This window comes from Pleurodeles waltl, chromosome 4_2, assembly GCF_031143425.1.
Source record: "Pleurodeles waltl isolate 20211129_DDA chromosome 4_2, aPleWal1.hap1.20221129, whole genome shotgun sequence".
In the NCBI taxonomy this organism is placed as follows: Eukaryota; Metazoa; Chordata; class Amphibia; order Caudata; family Salamandridae; genus Pleurodeles; species Pleurodeles waltl.
Genome location: NC_090443.1, coordinates 579,883,432 through 579,903,227, shown reverse-complemented (window position 1 = coordinate 579,903,227; position 19,796 = coordinate 579,883,432).

Genomic DNA, 19,796 nt, shown 5'->3' with positions numbered 1-19,796 from the left:
GTTTTCAGAAATGCACAGGTTTGGTAGGTTTCCCTAGGTGCCGGCTGAGCTAGAGGCCAAAATCTACAGGTAGGCACTTTGCAAAAAACACCTGTTTTCTTCCAAAATTTTTGATGTGTCCACGTTGCGCTTTGGGGTGTTTCCTGTCGCGGGCGCTAGGCCTACCCACGCAAGTGAGGTATCATTTTTATCGGGAGACTTGGGGGAACGCTGGGTGGAAGGAAATTTGTGGCTCCTCTCAGATTCCAGAACTTTCTGCCACAGAAATGTGAGGAACATGTGTTTTTTTAGCCAAATTTTGAGGTTTGCAAAGGATTCTGGGTAACAGAACCTGGTCCGAGCCCCGCAAGTCACCCCATCTTGGATTCCCCTAGGTCTCTAGTTTTCAGAAATGCACAGGTTTGGTAGGTTTCCCTAGGTGCCGGCTGAGCTAGAGGCCAAAATCTACAGGTAGGCACTTCGCAAAAAACACCTCTGTTTTCTTCCAAAATTTTGGATGTGTCCACGTTGCGCTTTGGGGTGTTTCCTGTCGCGGGCGCTAGGCCTACCCACGCAAGTGAGGTATCATTTTTATCGGGAGACTTGGGGGAACGCTGGGTGGAAGGAAATTTGTGGCTCCTCTCAGATTCCAGAACTTTCTGCCACAGAAATGTGAGGAACATGTGTTTTTTTAGCCAAATTTTGAGGTTTGCAAAGGATTCTGGGCAACAGAACCTGGTCCGAGCCCCGCAAGTCACCCCATCTTGGATTCCCCTAGGTCTCTAGTGTTCAGAAATGCACAGGTTTGGTAGGTTTCCCTAGGTGCCGGCTGAGCTACAGGCCAAAATCTACAGGTAGGCACTTCGCAAAAAACACCTCTGTTTTCTTCCCAAATTTTGGATGTGTCCACATTGCGCTTTGGGGTGTTTCCTGTCGCGGGCGCTATTCCTACCCACGCAAGTGAGGTATCATTTTTATCGGGAGACTTGGGGGAACGCTGGGTGGAAGGAAATTTGTGGCTCCTCTCAGATGCCAGAACTTTCTGCCACAGAAATGTGAGGAGCATGTGTTTTTTTAGCCAAATTTTGAGGTTTGCAAAGGATTCTGGGTAACAGAACCTGGTCCGAGCCCCGCAAGTCACCCCTCCTTGGATTCCCCTAGGTCTCTAGTTTTCAGAAATGCACAGGTTTGGTAGGTTTCCCTAGGTGCCGGCTGAGCTAGAGGCCAAAATCTACAGGTAGGCACTTTGCAAAAAACACCTGTTTTCTTCCAAAATTTTGGATGTGTCCACGTTGCGCTTTGGGGTGTTTCCTGTCGCGGGCGCTAGGCCTACCCACGCAAGTGAGGTATCATTTTTATCGGGAGACTTGGGGGAACGCTGGGTGTAAGGAAATTTGTGGCTCCTCTCAGATTCCAGAACTTTCTGCCACAGAAATGTGAGGAACATGTGTTTTTTTAGCCAAATTTTGAGGTTTGCAAAGGATTCTGGGTAACAGAACCTGGTCCGAGCCCCGCAAGTCACCCCATCTTGGATTCCCCTAGGTCTCTAGTTTTCAGAAATGCACAGGTTTGGTAGGTTTCCCTAGGTGCCGGCTGAGCTAGAGGCCAAAATCTACAGGTAGGCACTTCGCAAAAAAAACCTCTGTTTTCTTCTAAAATTTTGGATGTGTCCACATTGCGCTTTGGGGTGTTTCCTGTCGCGGGCGCTAGGCCTACCCACGCAAGTGAGGTATCATTTTTATCGGGAGACTTGGGGGAACGCTGGGTGGAAGGAAATTTGTGGCTCCTCTCAGATTCCAGAACTTTCTGCCACAGAAATGTGAGGAACATGTGTTTTTTTAGCCAAATTTTGAGGTTTGCAAAGGATTCTGGGTAACAGAACCTGGTCCGAGCCCCGCAAGTCACCCCATCTTGGATTCACCTAGGTCTCTAGTTTTCAGAAATGCACAGGTTTGGTAGGTTTTCCTAGGTGCCGGCTGAGCTACAGGCCAAAATCTACAGGTAGGCACTTCGCAAAAAACACCTCTGTTTTCTTTTAAAAAAATGGGATGTGTCCACGTTGCGTTTTGGGGCGTTTCCTGTCGCGGGCGCTAGGCCTACCCACACAAGTGAGGTATCATTTTTATCGGGAGACTTGGGGGAACGCTGGGTGGAAGGAAATTTGTGGCTCCTCTCAGATTCCAGAACTTTCTGCCACAGAAATGTGAGGAACATGTGTTTTTTTAGCCAAATTTTGAGGTTTGCAAAGGATTCTGGGTAACAGAACCTGGTCCGAGCCCCACAAGTCACCCCATCTTGGATTCCCCTAGGTCTCTAGTTTTCAGAAATGCACAGGTTTGGTAGGTTTCCCTAGGGGCCGGCTGAGCTAGAGGCCAAAATCTACAGGTAGGCACTTCGCAAAAAACACCTCTGTTTTCTTCCAAAATTTTGGGTGTGTCCACGTTGAGCTTTGGGGTGTTTCCTGTCGCGGGCGCTAGGCCTACCCACGCAAGTGAGGTATCATTTTTATCGGGAGACTTGGGGGAATGCTGGGTGGAAGGAAATTTGTGGCTCCTCTCAGATTCCAGAACTTTCTGCCACAGAAATGTGAGGAACATGTGTTTTTTTAGCCAAATTTTGAGGTTTGCAAAGGATTCTGGGTAACAGAACCTGGTCCGAGCCCCGCAAGTCACCCCATCTTGGATTCCCCTAGGTCTCTAGTTTTCAGAAATGCACAGGTTTGGTAGGTTTCCCTAGGTGCCGGCTGAGCTACAGGCCAAAATCTACAGGTAGGCACTTCGCAAAAAACACCTCTGTTTTCTTCCAAAATTTTGGATGTGTCCACGTTGCGCTTTGGGGTGTTTCCTGTCGCGGGCGCTAGGCCTACCCACGCAAGTGAGGTATCATTTTTATCGGGAGACTTGGGGGAACGCTGGGTGGAAGGAAATTTGTGGCTCCTCTCAGATTCCTGAACTTTCTGCCACAGAAATGTGAGGAACATGTGTTTTTTTAGCCAAATTTTGAGGTTTGCAAAGGATTCTGGGCAACAGAACCTGGTCCGAGCCCCGCAAGTCACCCCATCTTGGATTCCCCTAGGTCTCTATTGTTCAGAAATGCACAGGTTTGGTAGGTTTCCCTAGGTGCCGGCTGAGCTAAAGGCCAAAATCTACAGGTAGGCACTTCGCAAAAAACACCTCTGTTTTCTTCCAAAATTTTGGATGTGTCCACGTTGCGCTTTGGGGTGTTTCCTGTCGCGGGCGCTAGGCCTACCCACGCAAGTGAGGTATCATTTTTATCGGGAGACTTGGGGGAACGCTGGGTGGAAGGAAATTTGTGGCTCCTCTCAGATTCCAGAACTTTCTGCCACAGAAATGTGAGGAACATGTGTTTTTTTAGCCAAATTTTGAGGTTTGCAAAGGATTCTGGGTAACAGAACCTGGTCCGAGCCCCGCAAGTCACCCCATCTTGGATTCCCCTAGGTCTCTAGTTTTCAGAAATGCACAAGTTTGGTAGGTTTCCCTAGGTGCCGGCTGAGCTACAGGCCAAAATCTACAGGTAGGCACTTCGCAAAAAACACCTCTGTTTTCTTCCAAAATTTTGGATGTGTCCACGTTGCGCTTTGGGGTGTTTCCTGTCGCGGGCGCTAGGCCTACCCACGCAAGTGAGGTATCATTTTTATCAGGAAACTTGGGGGAATGCTGGGTGGAAGGAAATTTGTGGCTCCTCTCAGATACCAGAACTTTCTGCCACAGAAATGTGAGGAACATGTGTTTTTTTAGCCAAATTTTGAGGTTTGCAAAGGATTCTGGGTAACAGAACCTGGTCCGAGCCCCGCAAATCACCCCATCTTGGATTCCCCTAGGTCTCTAGTTTTCAGAAATGCACAGGTTTGGTAGGTTTCCCTAGGTGCCGGCTGAGCTACAGGCCAAAATCTACAGGTAGGCACTTCGCAAAAAACACCTCTGTTTTCTTCCAAAATTTTGGATGTGTCCACGTTGCGCTTTGGGATGTTTCCTGTCGCGGGCGCTAGGCCTACCCACGCAAGTGAGGTATCATTTTTATCGGGAGACTTGGGGGAACGCTGGGTGGAAGGAAATTTGTGGCTCCTCTCAGATTCCAGAACTTTCTGCCACAGAAATGTGAGGAACATGTGTTTTTTTAGCCAAATTTTGAGGTTTGCAAAGGATTCTGGGTAACAGAACCTGGTCCGAGCCCCGCATGTCACCCCATCTTGGATTCCCCTAGGTCTCTAGTTTTCAGAAATGCACAGGTTTGGTAGGTTTCCCTAGGTGCCGGCTGAGCTAGAGGCCAAAATCTACAGGTAGGCACTTCACAAAAAACACCTCTGTTTTCTTCCAAAATTTTGGATGTGTCCTTGTTGCGCTTTGGGGTGTTTCCTGTCGCGGGCGCTAGGCCTAACCACGCAAGTGAGGTATCATTTTTATCGGGAGACTTGGGGGAACGCTGGGTGGAAGGAAATTTGTGGCTCCTCTCAGATGCCAGAACTTTCTGCCACAGAAATGTGAGGAGCATGTGTTTTTTTAGCCAAATTTTGAGGTTTGGAAAGGATTCTGGGTAACAGAACCTGGTCCGAGCCCCACAAGTCACCCCTCCTTGGATTCCCCTAGGTCTCTAATTTTCAGAAATGCACAGGTTTGGTAGGTTTCCCTAGGTGCCGGCTGAGCTAGAGGCCAAAATCTACAGGTAGGCACTTCGCAAAAAACACCTCTGTTTTCTTCCAAAATTTTGGATGTGTCCACTTTGCGCTTTGGGGTGTTTCCTGTCGCGGGCGCTAGGCCTACCCACGCAAGTGAGGTATCATTTTTATCGGGAGACTTGGGGGAACGCTGGGTGGAAGGAAATTTGTGGCTCCTCTCAGATTCCAGAACTTTCTGCCACAGAAATGTGAGGAACATGTGTTTTTTTAGCCAAATTCTGAGGTTTGCAAAGGATTCTGGGTAACAGAACCTGGTCCGAGCCCCGCAAGTCACCCCATCTTGGATTCCCCTAGGTCTCTAGTTTTCAGAAATGCACAGGTTTGGTAGGTTTCCCTAGGTGCCGGCTGAGCTAGAGGCCAAAATCTACAGGTAGGCACTTCGCAAAAAACACCTCTGTTTTCTTCCAAAATTTTGGATGTGTCCTCGTTGCGCTTTGGGGTGTTTCCTGTCGCGGGCGCTAGGCCTAACCACGCAAGTGAGGTATCATTTTTATCGGGAGACTTGGGGGAACGCTGGGTGGAAGGAAATTTGTGGCTCCTCTCAGATGCCAGAACTTTCTGCCACAGAAATGTGAGGAGCATGTGTTTTTTTAGCCAAATTTTGAGGTTTGCAAAGGATTCTGGGTAACAGAAACTGGTCAGAGCCCCGCAAGTCACCCCATCTTGGATTCCCCTAGGTCTCTAGTTTTCAGAAATGCACAAGTTTGGTAGGTTTCCCTAGGTGCCGGCTGAGCTACAGGCCAAAATCTACAGGTAGGCACTTCGCAAAAAACACCTCTGTTTTCTTCCAAAATTTTGGATGTGTCCACGTTGCGCTTTGGGGTGTTTCCTGTCGCGGGCGCTAGGCCTACCCACGCAAGTGAGGTATCATTTTTATCGGGAAACTTGGGGGAATGCTGGGTGGAAGGAAATTTGTGGCTCCTCTCAGATTCCAGAACTTTCTGCCACAGAAATGTGAGGAACATGTGTTTTTTTAGCCAAATTTTGAGGTTTGCAAAGGATTCTGGGTAACAGAACCTGGTCCGAGCCCCGCAAATCACCCCATCTTGGATTCCCCTAGGTCTCTAGTTTTCAGAAATGCACAGGTTTGGTAGGTTTCCCTAGGTGCCGGCTGAGCTACAGGCCAAAATCTACAGGTAGGCACTTCGCAAAAAACACCTCTGTTTTCTTCCAAAATTTTGGATGTGTCCACGTTGCGCTTTGGGATGTTTCCTGTCGCGGGCGCTAGGCCTACCCACGCAAGTGAGGTATCATTTTTATCGGGAGACTTGGGGGAACGCTGGGTGGAAGGAAATTTGTGGCTCCTCTCAGATTCCAGAACTTTCTGCCACAGAAATGTGAGGAACATGTGTTTTTTTAGCCAAATTTTGAGGTTTGCAAAGGATTCTGGGTAACAGAACCTGGTCCGAGCCCCGCAAGTCACCCCATCTTGGATTCCCCTAGGTCTCTAGTTTTCAGAAATGCACAGGTTTGGTAGGTTTCCCTAGGTGCCGGCTGAGCTACAGGCCAAAATCTACAGGTAGGCACTTCGCAAAAAACACCTCTGTTTTCTTCCAAAATTTTGGATGTGTCCACGTTGCGCTTTGGGGTGTTTCCTGTCGCGGGCGCTAGGCCTACCCACGCAAGTGAGGTATCATTTTTATCGGGAGACTTGGGGGAACGCTGGGTGGAAGGAAATTTGTGGCTCCTCTCAGATGCCAGAACTTTCTGCCACAGAAATGTGAGGAACATGTGTTTTTTTAGCCAAATTTTGAGGTTTGCAAAGGATTCTGGGTAACAGAACCTGGTCCGAGCCCCGCAAGTCACCCCTCCTTGGATTCCCCTAGGTCTCTAATTTTCAGAAATGCACAGGTTTGGTAGGTTTCCCTAGGTGCCGGCTGAGCTAGAGGCCAAAATCTACAGGTAGGCACTTCACAAAAAACACCTCTGTTTTCTTCCAAAATTTTGGATGTGTCCTTGTTGCGCTTTGGGGTGTTTCCTGTCGCGGGCGCTAGGCCTAACCACGCAAGTGAGGTATCATTTTTATCGGGAGACTTGGGGGAACGCTGGGTGGAAGGAAATTTGTGGCTCCTCTCAGATGCCAGAACTTTCTGCCACAGAAATGTGAGGAGCATGTGTTTTTTTAGCCAAATTTTGAGGTTTGGAAAGGATTCTGGGTAACAGAACCTGGTCCGAGCCCCGCAAGTCACCCCTCCTTGGATTCCCCTAGGTCTCTAATTTTCAGAAATGCACAGGTTTGGTAGGTTTCCCTAGGTGCCGGCTGAGCTAGAGGCCAAAATCTACAGGTAGGCACTTCGCAAAAAACACCTCTGTTTTCTTCCAAAATTTTGGATGTGTCCACTTTGCGCTTTGGGGTGTTTCCTGTCGCGGGCGCTAGGCCTACCCACACAAGTGAGGTATCATTTTTATCGGGAGACTTGGGGGAACGCTGGGTGGAAGGAAATTTGTGGCTCCTCTCAGATTCCAGAACTTTCTGCCACAGAAATGTGAGGAACATGTGTTTTTTTAGCCAAATTCTGAGGTTTGCAAAGGATTCTGGGTAACAGAACCTGGTCCGAGCCCCGCAAGTCACCCCATCTTGGATTCCCCTAGGTCTCTAGTTTTCAGAAATGCACAGGTTTGGTAGGTTTCCCTAGGTGCCGGCTGAGCTAGAGGCCAAAATCTACAGGTAGGCACTTCGCAAAAAACACCTCTGTTTTCTTCCAAAATTTTGGATGTGTCCTCGTTGCGCTTTGGGGTGTTTCCTGTCGCGGGCGCTAGGCCTAACCACGCAAGTGAGGTATCATTTTTATCGGGAGACTTGGGGGAACGCTGGGTGGAAGGAAATTTGTGGCTCCTCTCAGATTCCAGAACTTTCTGCCACAGAAATGTGAGGAGCATGTGTTTTTTTAGCCAAATTTTGAGGTTTGCAAAGGATTCTGGGTAACAGAACCTGGTCCGAGCCCCGCAAGTCACCCCTCCTTGGATTCCCCTAGGTCTCTAATTTTCAGAAATGCACAGGTTTGGTAGGTTTCCCTAGGTGCCGGCTGAGCTAGAGGCCAAAATCTACAGGTAGGCACTTCACAAAAAACACCTCTGTTTTCTTCCAAAATTTTGGATGTGTCCTTGTTGCGCTTTGGGGTGTTTCCTGTCGCGGGCGCTAGGCCTAACCACGCAAGTGAGGTATCATTTTTATCGGGAGACTTGGGGGAACGCTGGGTGGAAGGAAATTTGTGGCTCCTCTCAGATGCCAGAACTTTCTGCCACAGAAATGTGAGGAGCATGTGTTTTTTTAGCCAAATTTTGAGGTTTGGAAAGGATTCTGGGTAACAGAACCTGGTCCGAGCCCCGCAAGTCACCCCTCCTTGGATTCCCCTAGGTCTCTAATTTTCAGAAATGCACAGGTTTGGTAGGTTTCCCTAGGTGCCGGCTGAGCTAGAGGCCAAAATCTACAGGTAGGCACTTCGCAAAAAACACCTCTGTTTTCTTCCAAAATTTTGGATGTGTCCACTTTGCGCTTTGGGGTGTTTCCTGTCGCGGGCGCTAGGCCTACCCACACAAGTGAGGTATCATTTTTATCGGGAGACTTGGGGGAACGCTGGGTGGAAGGAAATTTGTGGCTCCTCTCAGATTCCAGAACTTTCTGCCACAGAAATGTGAGGAACATGTGTTTTTTTAGCCAAATTCTGAGGTTTGCAAAGGATTCTGGGTAACAGAACCTGGTCCGAGCCCCGCAAGTCACCCCATCTTGGATTCCCCTAGGTCTCTAGTTTTCAGAAATGCACAGGTTTGGTAGGTTTCCCTAGGTGCCGGCTGAGCTAGAGGCCAAAATCTACAGGTAGGCACTTCGCAAAAAACACCTCTGTTTTCTTCCAAAATTTTGGATGTGTCCTCGTTGCGCTTTGGGGTGTTTCCTGTCGCGGGCGCTAGGCCTAACCACGCAAGTGAGGTATCATTTTTATCGGGAGACTTGGGGGAACGCTGGGTGGAAGGAAATTTGTGGCTCCTCTCAGATTCCAGAACTTTCTGCCACAGAAATGTGAGGAGCATGTGTTTTTTTAGCCAAATTTTGAGGTTTGCAAAGGATTCTGGGTAACAGAACCTGGTCCGAGCCCCGCAAGTCACCCCATCTTGGATTCCCCTAGGTCTCTAGTTTTCAGAAATGCACAAGTTTGGTAGGTTTCCCTAGGTGCCGGCTGAGCTACAGGCCAAAATCTACAGGTAGGCACTTCGCAAAAAACACCTCTGTTTTCTTCCAAAATTTTGGATGTGTCCACGTTGCGCTTTGGGGTGTTTCCTGTCGCGGGCGCTAGGCCTACCCACGCAAGTGAGGTATCATTTTTATCGGGAAACTTGGGGGAATGCTGGGTGGAAGGAAATTTGTGGCTCCTCTCAGATTCCAGAACTTTCTGCCACAGAAATGTGAGGAACATGTGTTTTTTTAGCCAAATTTTGAGGTTTGCAAAGGATTCTGGGTAACAGAACCTGGTCCGAGCCCCGCAAATCACCCCATCTTGGATTCCCCTAGGTCTCTAGTTTTCAGAAATGCACAGGTTTGGTAGGTTTCCCTAGGTGCCGGCTGAGCTACAGGCCAAAATCTACAGGTAGGCACTTCGCAAAAAACACCTCTGTTTTCTTCCAAAATTTTGGATGTGTCCACGTTGCGCTTTGGGATGTTTCCTGTCGCGGGCGCTAGGCCTACCCACGCAAGTGAGGTATCATTTTTATCGGGAGACTTGGGGGAACGCTGGGTGGAAGGAAATTTGTGGCTCCTCTCAGATTCCAGAACTTTCTGCCACAGAAATGTGAGGAACATGTGTTTTTTTAGCCAAATTTTGAGGTTTGCAAAGGATTCTGGGTAACAGAACCTGGTCCGAGCCCCGCAAGTCACCCCATCTTGGATTCCCCTAGGTCTCTAGTTTTCAGAAATGCACAGGTTTGGTAGGTTTCCCTAGGTGCCGGCTGAGCTACAGGCCAAAATCTACAGGTAGGCACTTCGCAAAAAACACCTCTGTTTTCTTCCAAAATTTTGGATGTGTCCACGTTGCGCTTTGGGGTGTTTCCTGTCGCGGGCGCTAGGCCTACCCACGCAAGTGAGGTATCATTTTTATCGGGAGACTTGGGGGAACGCTGGGTGGAAGGAAATTTGTGGCTCCTCTCAGATGCCTGAACTTTCTGCCACAGAAATGTGAGGAACATGTGTTTTTTTAGCCAAATTTTGAGGTTTGCAAAGGATTCTGGGTAACAGAACCTGGTCCGAGCCCCGCAAGTCACCCCTCCTTGGATTCCCCTAGGTCTCTAATTTTCAGAAATGCACAGGTTTGGTAGGTTTCCCTAGGTGCCGGCTGAGCTAGAGGCCAAAATCTACAGGTAGGCACTTCACAAAAAACACCTCTGTTTTCTTCCAAAATTTTGGATGTGTCCTTGTTGCGCTTTGGGGTGTTTCCTGTCGCGGGCGCTAGGCCTAACCACGCAAGTGAGGTATCATTTTTATCGGGAGACTTGGGGGAACGCTGGGTGGAAGGAAATTTGTGGCTCCTCTCAGATGCCAGAACTTTCTGCCACAGAAATGTGAGGAGCATGTGTTTTTTTAGCCAAATTTTGAGGTTTGGAAAGGATTCTGGGTAACAGAACCTGGTCCGAGCCCCGCAAGTCACCCCTCCTTGGATTCCCCTAGGTCTCTAATTTTCAGAAATGCACAGGTTTGGTAGGTTTCCCTAGGTGCCGGCTGAGCTAGAGGCCAAAATCTACAGGTAGGCACTTCGCAAAAAACACCTCTGTTTTCTTCCAAAATTTTGGATGTGTCCACTTTGCGCTTTGGGGTGTTTCCTGTCGCGGGCGCTAGGCCTACCCACACAAGTGAGGTATCATTTTTATCGGGAGACTTGGGGGAACGCTGGGTGGAAGGAAATTTGTGGCTCCTCTCAGATTCCAGAACTTTCTGCCACAGAAATGTGAGGAACATGTGTTTTTTTAGCCAAATTCTGAGGTTTGCAAAGGATTCTGGGTAACAGAACCTGGTCCGAGCCCCGCAAGTCACCCCATCTTGGATTCCCCTAGGTCTCTAGTTTTCAGAAATGCACAGGTTTGGTAGGTTTCCCTAGGTGCCGGCTGAGCTAGAGGCCAAAATCTACAGGTAGGCACTTCGCAAAAAACACCTCTGTTTTCTTCCAAAATTTTGGATGTGTCCTCGTTGCGCTTTGGGGTGTTTCCTGTCGCGGGCGCTAGGCCTAACCACGCAAGTGAGGTATCATTTTTATCGGGAGACTTGGGGGAACGCTGGGTGGAAGGAAATTTGTGGCTCCTCTCAGATTCCAGAACTTTCTGCCACAGAAATGTGAGGAGCATGTGTTTTTTTAGCCAAATTTTGAGGTTTGCAAAGGATTCTGGGTAACAGAACCTGGTCCGAGCCCCGCAAGTCTCCCCATCTTGGATTCCCCTAGGTCTCTAGTTTTCAGAAATGCACAAGTTTGGTAGGTTTCCCTAGGTGCCGGCTGAGCTACAGGCCAAAATCTACAGGTAGGCACTTCGCAAAAAACACCTCTGTTTTCTTCCAAAATTTTGGATGTGTCCACGTTGCGCTTTGGGGTGTTTCCTGTCGCGGGCGCTAGGCCTACCCACGCAAGTGAGGTATCATTTTTATCGGGAAACTTGGGGGAATGCTGGGTGGAAGGAAATTTGTGGCTCCTCTCAGATTCCAGAACTTTCTGCCACAGAAATGTGAGGAACATGTGTTTTTTTAGCCAAATTTTGAGGTTTGCAAAGGATTCTGGGTAACAGAACCTGGTCCGAGCCCCGCAAATCACCCCATCTTGGATTCCCCTAGGTCTCTAGTTTTCAGAAATGCACAGGTTTGGTAGGTTTCCCTAGGTGCCGGCTGAGCTACAGGCCAAAATCTACAGGTAGGCACTTCGCAAAAAACACCTCTGTTTTCTTCCAAAATTTTGGATGTGTCCACGTTGCGCTTTGGGATGTTTCCTGTCGCGGGCGCTAGGCCTACCCACGCAAGTGAGGTATCATTTTTATCGGGAGACTTGGGGGAACGCTGGGTGGAAGGAAATTTGTGGCTCCTCTCAGATTCCAGAACTTTCTGCCACAGAAATGTGAGGAACATGTGTTTTTTTAGCCAAATTTTGAGGTTTGCAAAGGATTCTGGGTAACAGAACCTGGTCCGAGCCCCGCAAGTCACCCCATCTTGGATTCCCCTAGGTCTCTAGTTTTCAGAAATGCACAGGTTTGGTAGGTTTCCCTAGGTGCCGGCTGAGCTACAGGCCAAAATCTACAGGTAGGCACTTCGCAAAAAACACCTCTGTTTTCTTCCAAAATTTTGGATGTGTCCACGTTGCGCTTTGGGGTGTTTCCTGTCGCGGGCGCTAGGCCTACCCACGCAAGTGAGGTATCATTTTTATCGGGAGACTTGGGGGAACGCTGGGTGGAAGGAAATTTGTGGCTCCTCTCAGATGCCAGAACTTTCTGCCACAGAAATGTGAGGAGCATGTGTTTTTTTAGCCAAATTTTGAGGTTTGGAAAGGATTCTGGGTAACAGAACCTGGTCCGAGCCCCGCAAGTCACCCCTCCTTGGATTCCCCTAGGTCTCTAATTTTCAGAAATGCACAGGTTTGGTAGGTTTCCCTAGGTGCCGGCTGAGCTAGAGGCCAAAATCTACAGGTAGGCACTTCGCAAAAAACACCTCTGTTTTCTTCCAAAATTTTGGATGTGTCCACTTTGCGCTTTGGGGTGTTTCCTGTCGCGGGCGCTAGGCCTACCCACGCAAGTGAGGTATCATTTTTATCGGGAGACTTGGGGGAACGCTGGGTGGAAGGAAATTTGTGGCTCCTCTCAGATTCCAGAACTTTCTGCCACAGAAATGTGAGGAACATGTGTTTTTTTAGCCAAATTCTGAGGTTTGCAAAGGATTCTGGGTAACAGAACCTGGTCCGAGCCCCGCAAGTCACCCCATCTTGGATTCCCCTAGGTCTCTAGTTTTCAGAAATGCACAGGTTTGGTAGGTTTCCCTAGGTGCCGGCTGAGCTAGAGGCCAAAATCTACAGGTAGGCACTTCGCAAAAAACACCTCTGTTTTCTTCCAAAATTTTGGATGTGTCCTCGTTGCGCTTTGGGGTGTTTCCTGTCGCGGGCGCTAGGCCTAACCACGCAAGTGAGGTATCATTTTTATCGGGAGACTTGGGGGAACGCTGGGTGGAAGGAAATTTGTGGCTCCTCTCAGATGCCAGAACTTTCTGCCACAGAAATGTGAGGAGCATGTGTTTTTTTAGCCAAATTTTGAGGTTTGCAAAGGATTCTGGGTAACAGAAACTGGTCCGAGCCCCGCAAGTCACCCCTCCTTGGATTCCCCTAGGTCTCTAGTTTTCAGACATGCACAGGTTTGGTAGGTTTCCCTAGGTGCCGGCTGAGCTAGAGGCCAAAATCTACAGGTAGGCACTTTGCAAAAAACACCTGTTTTCTTCCAAAATTTTTGATGTGTCCACGTTGCGCTTTGGGGTGTTTCCTGTCGCGGGCGCTAGGCCTACCCACGCAAGTGAGGTATCATTTTTATCGGGAGACTTGGGGGAACGCTGGGTGGAAGGAAATTTGTGGCTCCTCTCAGATTCCAGAACTTTCTGCCACAGAAATGTGAGGAACATGTGTTTTTTTAGCCAAATTTTGAGGTTTGCAAAGGATTCTGGGTAACAGAACCTGGTCCGAGCCCCGCAAGTCACCTCATCTTGGATTCCCCTAGGTCTCTAGTTTTCAGAAATGCACAGGTTTGGTAGGTTTCCCTAGGTGCCGGCTGAGCTACAGGCCAAAATCTACAGGTAGGCACTTCGCAAAAAACACCTCTGTTTTCGTCCAAAATTTTGGATGTGTCCACGTTGTGCTTTGGGGTGTTTCCTGTCGCGGGCACTAGGCCTACCCACGCAATTGAGGTATCATTTTTATCGGGAGACTTGGGGGAATGCTGGGTGGAAGGAAATTTGTGGCTCCTCTCAGATTCCAGAACTTTCTGCCACAGAAATGTGAGGAACATGTGTTTTTTTAGCCAAATTTTGAGGTTTGCAAAGGATTCTGTGTAACAGAAACCTGGTCCGAGCCCCGCAAGTCACCCCATCTTGGATTCCCCTAGGTCTCTAGTTTTCAGAAATGCACAGGTTTGGTAGGTTTCCCTATGTGCCGGCTGAGCTAGAGGCCAAAATCTACAGGTAGGCACTTCGCAAAAAAAACCTCTGTTTTCTTCCAAAATTTTGGATGTGTCCACATTGCGCTTTGGGGTGTTTCCTGTCGCAGGCGCTAGGCCTACCCACGCAAGTGAGGTATCATTTTTATCGGGAGACTTGGGGGAACGCTGGGTGGAAGGAAATTTGTGGCTCCTCTCAGATGCCAGAACTTTCTGCCACAGAAATGTGAGGAACATGTGTTTTTTTAGCCAAATTTTGAGGTTTGCAAAGGATTCTGGGTAACAGAACCTGGTCCGAGCCCCGCAAGTCACCCCATCTTGGATTCACCTAGGTCTCTAGTTTTCAGAAATGCACAGGTTTGGTAGGTTTTCCTAGGTGCCGGTTGAGCTACAGGCCAAAATCTACAGGTAGGCACTTCGCAAAAAACACCTCTGTTTTCGTCCAAAATTTTGGATGTGTCCACGTTGTGCTTTGGGGTGTTTCCTGTCGCGGGCACTAGGCCTACCCACGCAATTGAGGTATCATTTTTATCGGGAGACTTGGGGGAACGCTGGGTGGAAGGAAATTTGTGGCTCCTCTCAGATGCCAGAACTTTCTGCCACAGAAATGTGAGGAGCATGTGTTTTTTTAGCCAAATTTTGAGGTTTGGAAAGGATTCTGGGTAACAGAACCTGGTCCGAGCCCCGCAAGTCACCCCTCCTTGGATTCCCCTAGGTCTCTAATTTTCAGAAATGCACAGGTTTGGTAGGTTTCCCTAGGTGCCGGCTGAGCTAGAGGCCAAAATCTACAGGTAGGCACTTCGCAAAAAACACCTCTGTTTTCTTCCAAAATTTTGGATGTGTCCACTTTGCGCTTTGGGGTGTTTCCTGTCGCGGGCGCTAGGCCTACCCACACAAGTGAGGTATCATTTTTATCGGGAGACTTGGGGGAACGCTGGGTGGAAGGAAATTTGTGGCTCCTCTCAGATTCCAGAACTTTCTGCCACAGAAATGTGAGGAACATGTGTTTTTTTAGCCAAATTCTGAGGTTTGCAAAGGATTCTGGGTAACAGAACCTGGTCCGAGCCCCGCAAGTCACCCCATCTTGGATTCCCCTAGGTCTCTAGTTTTCAGAAATGCACAGGTTTGGTAGGTTTCCCTAGGTGCCGGCTGAGCTAGAGGCCAAAATCTACAGGTAGGCACTTCGCAAAAAACACCTCTGTTTTCTTCCAAAATTTTGGATGTGTCCTCGTTGCGCTTTGGGGTGTTTCCTGTCGCGGGCGCTAGGCCTAACCACGCAAGTGAGGTATCATTTTTATCGGGAGACTTGGGGGAACGCTGGGTGGAAGGAAATTTGTGGCTCCTCTCAGATTCCAGAACTTTCTGCCACAGAAATGTGAGGAGCATGTGTTTTTTTAGCCAAATTTTGAGGTTTGCAAAGGATTCTGGGTAACAGAACCTGGTCCGAGCCCCGCAAGTCACCCCATCTTGGATTCCCCTAGGTCTCTAGTTTTCAGAAATGCACAAGTTTGGTAGGTTTCCCTAGGTGCCGGCTGAGCTACAGGCCAAAATCTACAGGTAGGCACTTCGCAAAAAACACCTCTGTTTTCTTCCAAAATTTTGGATGTGTCCACGTTGCGCTTTGGGGTGTTTCCTGTCGCGGGCGCTAGGCCTACCCACGCAAGTGAGGTATCATTTTTATCGGGAAACTTGGGGGAATGCTGGGTGGAAGGAAATTTGTGGCTCCTCTCAGATTCCAGAACTTTCTGCCACAGAAATGTGAGGAACATGTGTTTTTTTAGCCAAATTTTGAGGTTTGCAAAGGATTCTGGGTAACAGAACCTGGTCCGAGCCCCGCAAATCACCCCATCTTGGATTCCCCTAGGTCTCTAGTTTTCAGAAATGCACAGGTTTGGTAGGTTTCCCTAGGTGCCGGCTGAGCTACAGGCCAAAATCTACAGGTAGGCACTTCGCAAAAAACACCTCTGTTTTCTTCCAAAATTTTGGATGTGTCCACGTTGCGCTTTGGGATGTTTCCTGTCGCGGGCGCTAGGCCTACCCACGCAAGTGAGGTATCATTTTTATCGGGAGACTTGGGGGAACGCTGGGTGGAAGGAAATTTGTGGCTCCTCTCAGATTCCAGAACTTTCTGCCACAGAAATGTGAGGAACATGTGTTTTTTTAGCCAAATTTTGAGGTTTGCAAAGGATTCTGGGTAACAGAACCTGGTCCGAGCCCCGCAAGTCACCCCATCTTGGATTCCCCTAGGTCTCTAGTTTTCAGAAATGCACAGGTTTGGTAGGTTTCCCTAGGTGCCGGCTGAGCTACAGGCCAAAATCTACAGGTAGGCACTTCGCAAAAAACACCTCTGTTTTCTTCCAAAATTTTGGATGTGTCCACGTTGCGCTTTGGGGTGTTTCCTGTCGCGGGCGCTAGGCCTACCCACGCAAGTGAGGTATCATTTTTATCGGGAGACTTGGGGGAACGCTGGGTGGAAGGAAATTTGTGGCTCCTCTCAGATGCCAGAACTTTCTGCCACAGAAATGTGAGGAACATGTGTTTTTTTAGCCAAATTTTGAGGTTTGCAAAGGATTCTGGGTAACAGAACCTGGTCCGAGCCCCGCAAGTCACCCCTCCTTGGATTCCCCTAGGTCTCTAATTTTCAGAAATGCACAGGTTTGGTAGGTTTCCCTAGGTGCCGGCTGAGCTAGAGGCCAAAATCTACAGGTAGGCACTTCACAAAAAACACCTCTGTTTTCTTCCAAAATTTTGGATGTGTCCTTGTTGCGCTTTGGGGTGTTTCCTGTCGCGGGCGCTAGGCCTAACCACGCAAGTGAGGTATCATTTTTATCGGGAGACTTGGGGGAACGCTGGGTGGAAGGAAATTTGTGGCTCCTCTCAGATGCCAGAACTTTCTGCCACAGAAATGTGAGGAGCATGTGTTTTTTTAGCCAAATTTTGAGGTTTGGAAAGGATTCTGGGTAACAGAACCTGGTCCGAGCCCCGCAAGTCACCCCTCCTTGGATTCCCCTAGGTCTCTAATTTTCAGAAATGCACAGGTTTGGTAGGTTTCCCTAGGTGCCGGCTGAGCTAGAGGCCAAAATCTACAGGTAGGCACTTCGCAAAAAACACCTCTGTTTTCTTCCAAAATTTTGGATGTGTCCACTTTGCGCTTTGGGGTGTTTCCTGTCGCGGGCGCTAGGCCTACCCACACAAGTGAGGTATCATTTTTATCGGGAGACTTGGGGGAACGCTGGGTGGAAGGAAATTTGTGGCTCCTCTCAGATTCCAGAACTTTCTGCCACAGAAATGTGAGGAACATGTGTTTTTTTAGCCAAATTCTGAGGTTTGCAAAGGATTCTGGGTAACAGAACCTGGTCCGAGCCCCGCAAGTCACCCCATCTTGGATTCCCCTAGGTCTCTAGTTTTCAGAAATGCACAGGTTTGGTAGGTTTCCCTAGGTGCCGGCTGAGCTAGAGGCCAAAATCTACAGGTAGGCACTTCGCAAAAAACACCTCTGTTTTCTTCCAAAATTTTGGATGTGTCCTCGTTGCGCTTTGGGGTGTTTCCTGTCGCGGGCGCTAGGCCTAACCACGCAAGTGAGGTATCATTTTTATCGGGAGACTTGGGGGAACGCTGGGTGGAAGGAAATTTGTGGCTCCTCTCAGATTCCAGAACTTTCTGCCACAGAAATGTGAGGAGCATGTGTTTTTTTAGCCAAATTTTGAGGTTTGCAAAGGATTCTGGGTAACAGAACCTGGTCTGAGCCCCGCAAGTCACCCCATCTTGGATTCCCCTAGGTCTCTAGTTTTCAGAAATGCACAAGTTTGGTAGGTTTCCCTAGGTGCCGGCTGAGCTACAGGCCAAAATCTACAGGTAGGCACTTCGCAAAAAACACCTCTGTTTTCTTCCAAAATTTTGGATGTGTCCACGTTGCGCTTTGGGGGGTTTCCTGTCGCGGGCGCTAGGCCTACCCACGCAAGTGAGGTATCATTTTTATCGGGAAACTTGGGGGAATGCTGGGTGGAAGGAAATTTGTGGCTCCTCTCAGATTCCAGAACTTTCTGCCACAGAAATGTGAGGAACATGTGTTTTTTTAGCCACATTTTGAGGTTTGCAAAGGATTCTGGGTAACAGAACCTGGTCCGAGCCCCGCAAATCACCCCATCTTGGATTCCCCTAGGTCTCTAGTTTTCAGAAATGCACAGGTTTGGTAGGTTTCCCTAGGTGCCGGCTGAGCTACAGGCCAAAATCTACAGGTAGGCACTTCGCAAAAAACACCTCTGTTTTCTTCCAAAATTTTGGATGTGTCCACGTTGCGCTTTGGGATGTTTCCTGTCGCGGGCGCTAGGCCTACCCACGCAAGTGAGGTATCATTTTTATGGGGAGACTTGGGGGAACGCTGGGTGGAAGGAAATTTGTGGCTCCTCTCAGATTCCAGAACTTTCTGCCACAGAAATGTGAGGAACATGTGTTTTTTTAGCCAAATTTTGAGGTTTGCAAAGGATTCTGGGTAACAGAACCTGGTCCGAGCCCCGCAAGTCACCCCATCTTGGATTCCCCTAGGTCTCTAGTTTTCAGAAATGCACAGGTTTGGTAGGTTTCCCTAGGTGCCGGCTGAGCTACAGGCCAAAATCTACAGGTAGGCACTTCGCAAAAAACACCTCTGTTTTCTTCCAAAATTTTGGATGTGTCCACGTTGCGCTTTGGGGTGTTTCCTGTCGCGGGCGCTAGGCCTACCCACGCAAGTGAGGTATCATTTTTATCGGGAGACTTGGGGGAACGCTGGGTGGAAGGAAATTTGTGGCTCCTCTCAGATGCCAGAACTTTCTGCCACAGAAATGTGAGGAACATGTGTTTTTTTAGCCAAATTTTGAGGTTTGCAAAGGATTCTGGGTAACAGAACCTGGTCCGAGCCCCGCAAGTCACCCCTCCTTGGATTCCCCTAGGTCTCTAATTTTCAGAAATGCACAGGTTTGGTAGTTTTCCCTAGGTGCCGGCTGAGCTAGAGGCCAAAATCTACAGGTAGGCACTTCACAAAAAACACCTCTGTTTTCTTCCAAAATTTTGGATGTGTCCTTGTTGCGCTTTGGGGTGTTTCCTGTCGCGGGCGCTAGGCCTAACCACGCAAGTGAGGTATCATTTTTATCGGGAGACTTGGGGGAACGCTGGGTGGAAGGAAATTTGTGGCTCCTCTCAGATGCCAGAACTTTCTGCCACAGAAATGTGAGGAGCATGTGTTTTTTTAGCCAAATTTTGAGGTTTGGAAAGGATTCTGGGTAACAGAACCTGGTCCGAGCCCCGCAAGTCACCCCTCCTTGGATTCCCCTAGGTCTCTAATTTTCAGAAATGCACAGGTTTGGTAGGTTTCCCTAGGTGCCGGCTGAGCTAGAGGCCAAAATCTACAGGTAGGCACTTCGCAAAAAACACCTCTGTTTTCTTCCAAAATTTTGGATGTGTCCACTTTGCGCTTTGGGGTGTTTCCTGTCGCGGGCGCTAGGCCTACCCACGCAAGTGAGGTATCATTTTTATCGGGAGACTTGGGGGAACGCTGGGTGGAAGGAAATTTGTGGCTCCTCTCAGATTCCAGAACTTTCTGCCACAGAAATGTGAGGAACATGTGTTTTTTTAGCCAAATTCTGAGGTTTGCAAAGGATTCTGGGTAACAGAACCTGGTCCGAGCCCCGCAAGTCACCCCATCTTGGATTCCCCTAGGTCTCTAGTTTTCAGAAATGCACAGGTTTGGTAGGTTTCCCTAGGTGCCGGCTGAGCTAGAGGCCAAAATCTACAGGTAGGCACTTCGCAAAAAACACCTCTGTTTTCTTCCAAAATTTTGGATGTGTCCTCGTTGCGCTTTGGGGTGTTTCCTGTCGCGGGCGCTAGGCCTAACCACGCAAGTGAGGTATCATTTTTATCGGGAGACTTGGGGGAACGCTGGGTGGAAGGAAATTTGTGGCTCCTCTCAGATGCCAGAACTTTCTGCACAGAA